Below are 7,160 nucleotides of genomic sequence, written 5' to 3'. Positions count from 1 at the left end.
TTATGCACAATAAAAATACAATTCTTTAAGTTTATCAACAGAGCATTTATAACACTTTTTTGGACATCAAATTTTTATCAAAATTTATGATTAGGACTTTTGCATAAATTTGAATGTTCATTAATTTTGAATTTTTATTTTTATAGGTATACTTTAATAGAATGAACAAATATTACTAATAAATATTAATAATAAATATTACTATTTTATATACATATTCTACACTGTTTTATTCTGTTTACAAGTAGATAGTCAAATTAGACGAAAGTGGGCAAATAAAAGAAATAATTTATGTAGGTTTGATATTTTGCAAATAAACTTTCAAAAAGTTTAGAAATAAGGGACTAAAATGTTCCTATCCCAATCGTGGATAAAACATTCCCTTTTGAACGAAAAAGCTAACGAAAAACTCGGGGAATATAATAGAAGGTTCTATAACGAGCGATATAAGAATTCAACACTATACAGTGAAGGTGAGTATGTTCTTGTCAGATAATTACAAAAGAGAAAGTATCAACAACAAGTTAATGTCTAAGTACGAAGGCCCGTTCGTTATGCGAATCTTGAACAACAACGATATGATGTCAAGAACATCCCTGGTTTCAATGTTTCCTCGAGGCTTTAAGATACAATATTATCCTCCGACAAATTGAAACCATGAGTCAAACCGGCGATACAGCCTTTCGAATCTAATTAAATATAGTATATAGTAATGTAGTTTATAAGTTCATTTGTAATATCTGGTGACGGGTTTAGTACTTAAGTAATATTGTAATAAGGAAACAAAAATTTTCATTTCTCGTATTGAAAAAAAATATACTATATATAACGTGTGTCTCTTATTACAAATCTACTCCCTCGCATAAATTAAGTCGACAATAAACATGTGCAAACGGAAATCGTCTGTAACTTATTTGAGTGACAAATACGTACATCTGGTCATATAAATTCCATGAAATCGCAACTGTTTTAGATGGTAAAAGACTTCGTTGCGTGTAAATGGATCGAAATAGTGACATACAGTTTCGTGGCACGACGCTCGTTTGATAACGAAATCTGCACAATATTTTCTAATTGTAAGCTGTGATATTACACACTGACATGAGTTAAAATCTAAGTTAAACCTTCTCATGTCCGGTGACGTTAAATAATCCTTTATCTCTCACGTGCGCGAGCGATGATTGCAAGCATACGTCACGCCAAGACATAAACCGTGAGTCAAAGTTCGAGAGCGTGGGGCTGTACAGTGTTTATTGACCCCTTCGAAACAGATACGCACTATATATAGTACCACCGTATATTAGTACTTTTCGGAGAAACTTCCACCATCAATTTCATACTTATGAAAATTTTATATTACGCGTGAAACATAGCCAAAGTATTACTTTTTTACTTCAAAAGTGACACAATTAAAAAGTGTGATTTTTTTTAGTTATAAAAATAAATGAGTATAAACATTATCAACTATATAAACTAACTTTACTTTTAAAAAATCATCAACTCAAAAAGGATGGTTTTTTTATAAAATGAGAGAAAATGACATTTGATTATATTAAGGATATATTTTTTATCTATATTATTTGATTAATAATTCTCTGTCAAATTGAAAAAATAGTTTCTCTCCTTTCCTTAAAAACTTTTTTGAATTGTGTAACTTTTGAGATATATGAGCAATATGTGTCATTGTCTTGCGTAATTTCTTTTTCTATAATAATAACTAATGATATATAACAATATTACACACATTGTTAAATTCATGTCAAAAACAAATTCATAATGTCAAATTATACCCAATTTGAGTTATTTTTTATTACATCTATGGATCGCCATTGCTTCTATATAATCACATAAATGGATTGATTTATTTGGGCATACATGAAAATTAAAAATAACAAATGTTTAATCCAAGGGATTAGGTTACTATTGGTTCCTTTAATATCTAACAGTACAAGTTCATTTCTGAAAACGACAAACAAACTCAAAGCTATTTTTTCTGAAAATATGTTTGGATAGAGAATCAGGAGCTGCCAGTTTATTAAATAACTGACTATTTTCGGTTTAAGTTTGCATCGATATTCTATGCGAGTAAAGACAAGACGATTGACGCGCGTGCGCTTTCAGCAGATCTTACATTGAACATATTAATTTTATATGGAACGTAAACAAGGATTTAGATTATATTTAGAAGCAACTTTATATATATATATATATATATATATATATTTCCTAATCTTCTTAGTGAAACTTATTTAGATCTAAAATATTAAAAAATCAATAGAATAGGTATAATTTTCCGTATTTTAATTGTTCTAATTTTTTATTTTCTAAATGTATTTCAGATAAAAATATATCTAAAAATATATATATAAAGAGAGAAAAAGATTTTCAATTTTCTCTCGTATTTATGAACATTTTTATTTCTTCCACGAAATTCTATAGTAATCTATTAAAAATTATACATTGAATTTTATACTATATTTTTGCAGCACTCTAAGTTTACTTCCAGTCTTGCCAAGTTAAGAGCATCTCTAGATCCAGCATCAAGGATCCTAATAAAGCCGAAAGGTGATCTGAAGTGACACGCGGCGTTGCGTATTTCGCTTGGCAAAGTGTATTCTCCGTTGAGGGAATTAGCGACTCGACAGCAGACGAAGGGCTGCAACTAATGGGGTCTGACATTGACGAATCTCCAGGTTACAAAGTCGTCAACCGCGACTGGCCTCTCGCACCACCGGGAAAGTTCGCATCGGTCGGGTTCGCGACCGGTGGTCTATCGGGATAATCCGCTACTAATTTTCAGTGAACGAGATAGCCTAAAAGTTAAAGCACTCATTATCTCATCTCGCGGTAACTACTAAAAGTATATATACAATACTAAATTGTTTTTTATAATTAAAATATTCGCTGTTACTGTTGAAAGGAGCTTGAAGAGCAATTTTATTATTTTATTAAAATAACAAAATTTGTTATGTAAAAAAGCTTGGCGCTGCTAGACCTCAAATTATAATAAGCTGTGTATATGGTGCTAACTTTACAGGCCACCTCATCTCATCATTTATTGACAAGATTTCGACAACTAATGTAATGATACGATTTAATCTTAGACCGAAACAGCCCATTACCATAGGTGTCGGTTTATTCTGCTCTACAAACATCGCTTCTAATGGCTTGTGAATACTTTGTGTCTAATAAAAATGTATGCCCTACCTGCAATTATCGTTTATGCAATGTAATATATTTTTTATAACGTTCGCATGCTTATACCTTTAATTTATATCAATTAGTTGTAAAATAAAATATAATTTTTTACAGAAATTCTGGACAACTCGTCGTCTTAAAAAATACTTTGATTAATAGAGAAATGGCACGATGGACACTGAAGTATCGTATCTTCACCAATATCAGATACATAATGATATTCATGTGACATCAGACCTCCAATTGTTCCCACACCACCTATGCCTTTTAATAATCATCATTAAATAATTCTATAAGGCGTTCCAAAGTTGGTAACTGTATGTCTATAAAACACGTAGATTCTAATATACAATTAGAAATGTTAATTACTTTTTGTATATTTTATACCAATCCGCCTAAAAATATTATTATAAGACTCGCAGACTAAATCATACGTATGTCGTGCGTTGTCCAAGCTAGTATCAAACGTATACAAGTCCTTCATGCAAATTCTCGGCTACGTAGGAAACCAAGCCGTGGTTTCATTTCATCTCGCCATTTGCTAGAAATTTGATATAACTTCAAAGGTAATAATTTATTGGAAATTTGGACAGTTTGTCCTGCTGACGATATCAAATTTGGTCAAAGCTCGACTTGATTTCGGATCGAAGTTCAACTTGATAATTTCGGTGCGGAGCTCATCAGCTCGAGACTCGGCTCGGAGGCTCGCGGCTCGGTTCGGCTTGCGTTTCGGTTCGATAGTCTGGACCTTAAGAATTCCTGACTTGCGATTTCTTCCTCAATTGTTTAATGACAATTCTTTTATGCTTACACCTAGCATAAATTATTTTTCTGTATTACTATATCACAAATACAACTTTAGTAAATCTACGACTCTAGAGAACGCTGAACTCTCCGAATACGATCGACAACGTAAATTAATTACAATATAATTATATTACAGACGATGGTTCTCTCTCTTTTTCCAACTAAATCTCAATATCCGAATTCAACAGAGAATTGGACAATGTCAAAGTTTGTCGATCTACGATTAGCTCTGACATTCTCCTCGTATAGCAACGGATGTTTTGCTACTACTGCTACAACGGCTTTCACGATAGACCGCGGTTTACGGGGATTCGAGAACATGTCGCTTGGCTGTGTCCATGGAAGACAAATTCCAGTCCAGCTCTCAAAAGGAGGGATCCTTATCAGCGACCTCATCTGGAGGAGCCTCATCCAGACTCGCCACGGACATGCGATTCAGAGATCTTCTCGAATCTTCTCTTTGGACCGGGTACTTTTATCTCTTTCCACCGTTTACCCGAAAGGGATTACTTTCCCATTAGGATCTTGTCTTTCAGGGACAAATAGTCGAAATTCGAGGCGGCTACCGGTAAAACGGCGGGTTTTCTCCGGTAAAAGTTCTTATCAGTAATTCGACAGAACCGCAACGGCTGTTAATCTGGATCTCAACGTTTCTTGGCATGCATTGAACTCTTTTTCTACCCACGCGATTATTTTTATCGCTACCTTGAATTAGTACTTATTGGAGATATTTTCTTGGAAACAAAAGTACATAGTATGATAGAGAGAACGTTAGCAAGAACTATCATGCGTATGAAGCAACTCCTACCGTGTATAAGCTGACTCCTACTTCTCTTATGTATTTTTGTCTTTATTTTGTTAAAAAATATATATGTGCTCATCTGATCTCATACAAAGTATAATTCTTAATTTTTCTATTATTGCGGTTATTCGATTTATAATATTTCTGCGTTCTTATATCATCTGTAGATGGCTTAAACTAGTAGCCGAAAAATGTAATGATCGTTTAAATTTAAATTTAATTATAGTGTATTTTATATCTGAGTTTTTTTTATTTTTGTGAATTTTATAACTGACTCTTATCTTTCTGTTATTTGACATCAAGAATTCTCGTATTGATTATTTTTTTTTTAATATATAATTTAATAATAAAAAAAATGTGCACATAAAATGATTGCTTTTTCATTTTTTTCTTTAATCGATTCCTGGATTTTGCAGCAAATCAGCAATAACTGGGACTTCGTAATAAATCGCTCGAGTACTCCAAAATTGTGTTATATTAACTATGTGTTCGCGTATGTAATTAAAGCCTAGCTATTGTTTCCCAACGAATAAATTAATCGATGAGTAAAAATTTCTTGATTCCTGAGAATCTTCGTCTTAATGGCGAAAGTGCGTTACTGTATCTCGCTGCGGTGAGAAAGTAGAAATGCAAGCCTAATTAAAACTCGCGATGCGCTCAAAAGGGCGTAATCGTGAGGTTTCTTCGAGCAGATGCACTCTGGTTACATCCAAAGGGAGTAGCAAAAACGCAACTGCTAATTGGCGCTTCTCGAAAGACTACCGCGCTCCTGATGGATTTTCTCTCCGAGTTATTTCGCTTTCCCTCCTTCCTGGACGAACGATCTAAGCGAATCTCTCTACCACAGTGCAAATAATGGATTTCGTAACCCTTTCAATATCCATGCGGCATACATCGCGCGAATTGTCTTTGAATAATTCATGTGCTTGAATTATATACTGTAATGTAAGCTCTAACAACTAAATCAATAAATTTGTTGCATGCCACCGCTGATTGAAGAGCACAGCGAAATAGCATAACTAAACCTCTTACTTTGGATAATGATGAAATTTATTTTTCGAATACAACTTTTCGATCTTGGATTTCCGATTTAGATTTCCGACTGTTTAACACGTTCTCGCTTTGCTCATCTATCCGTCCATTGTGTTTCTTAGTTTAAGAGTGTGTGGAGTTATGAATTATGGAGAGGCTATAAAACTGTAGTTACTCATCCTGAAAAAAAAAAAAATTATTTAATAAATTATTTAATAAACTTATTTAATAAACTCATCTGCTTATATCTCTGGAACTATATCAAGTAAAAAATCGAAACCTTTCCACATCATTCTTTATAAGATACCTTGCGCGACCTTTGAGGTCACGCACTTAACACGTGGACAGAATATATTAAAAAATCTCTTTGATGACAAAGACAGAGGAGAAGATCACAATACGAATATACAGAGGGCCAGATAGAATCAAAGAAGAAATAGAATATGCAATTAAACAAGCCAAAAGAAGTGGAAGATCCTGCGGATCTGATGAAATACCCGTAGAATTGTTTAAACTAGACGACGAATCCATTGATCATCTCCTTTTAGCACTATTCAATATTATATATAGAACGGGAATAATACCTAAAGAATAGCTCCTATCCACCTTTATAGTTATCCCCAAAAAAGCGAACGCAAAGGAGTGTAATTGAACATCGCACTACTGAAAACAGAAGATCATTTGAAGAAATGGATACAAAATTGGAGATCTAAATTTTAAACCAGGCAAATTTGATGTTATTTGCTCTGCCCACTTTCACGAAAAGGATTTTATGACTACACGTGGTACAAGTGATATATTCTTAAATTATAGTGTGTATACATATAATAATATGTATACATATATAATCAATAGACGGAAGAATCTACTTCAAAATGATGGTTGTGAATCAATTCTTAAAAACTTTAATGGAATGGTTGGAGATTTATTCAAAAACGAATGCCAGAACCGCAAAAAATCAAGAAAGGAATGTAGATATAATAATGAAATAAAAAAATTTGCTTTAACGCTACACTTCTATTCACCAAAAGTCTATAGCATCTCATGCAGCGTCTCAATTGCTGGTGTAACAATTAAGGCTTGAAAATAAATCTGAAGACTAAATTTATGGTAATAACAAAAGCACAAAACATCAGAGCTAACCTTATAATTGACAATACCGTAATTAAGCGTGTAACCCACTATAAATACTTCTCTCTCTCTCTCTCTCTCTCTCTCTCTCTCTCTCTCTCTCTCTCTCTCTCTCTCTCTCTCTCTCTCTTGGAGCGTGGATTACAAGTAATACTGACCAAACCAACGAAATCAGATGCCTCTCTCTCTC

At 33.3% G+C, this 7,160-nt stretch overlaps 1 pseudogene; it reads right to left on the bottom strand.

Annotated features, from left to right (window-relative positions):
• Positions 1–2,996: 2,996 nt before the first annotated feature.
• LOC108762218 (probable proline--tRNA ligase, mitochondrial) lies at positions 2,997–6,370 on the bottom strand (annotated as a pseudogene).
• Positions 6,371–7,160: the final 790 nt, after the last annotated feature.

The sequence above is a fragment of the Trachymyrmex cornetzi genome, unplaced genomic scaffold (assembly GCF_001594075.2).
Source record: "Trachymyrmex cornetzi isolate Tcor2-1 unplaced genomic scaffold, Tcor1.1 scaffold282, whole genome shotgun sequence".
Taxonomy (NCBI): domain Eukaryota; kingdom Metazoa; phylum Arthropoda; class Insecta; order Hymenoptera; family Formicidae; genus Trachymyrmex; species Trachymyrmex cornetzi.
Note: the sequence above shows the minus strand (reverse complement) of the source record. Positions and strands in the feature narration are given on the sequence as shown.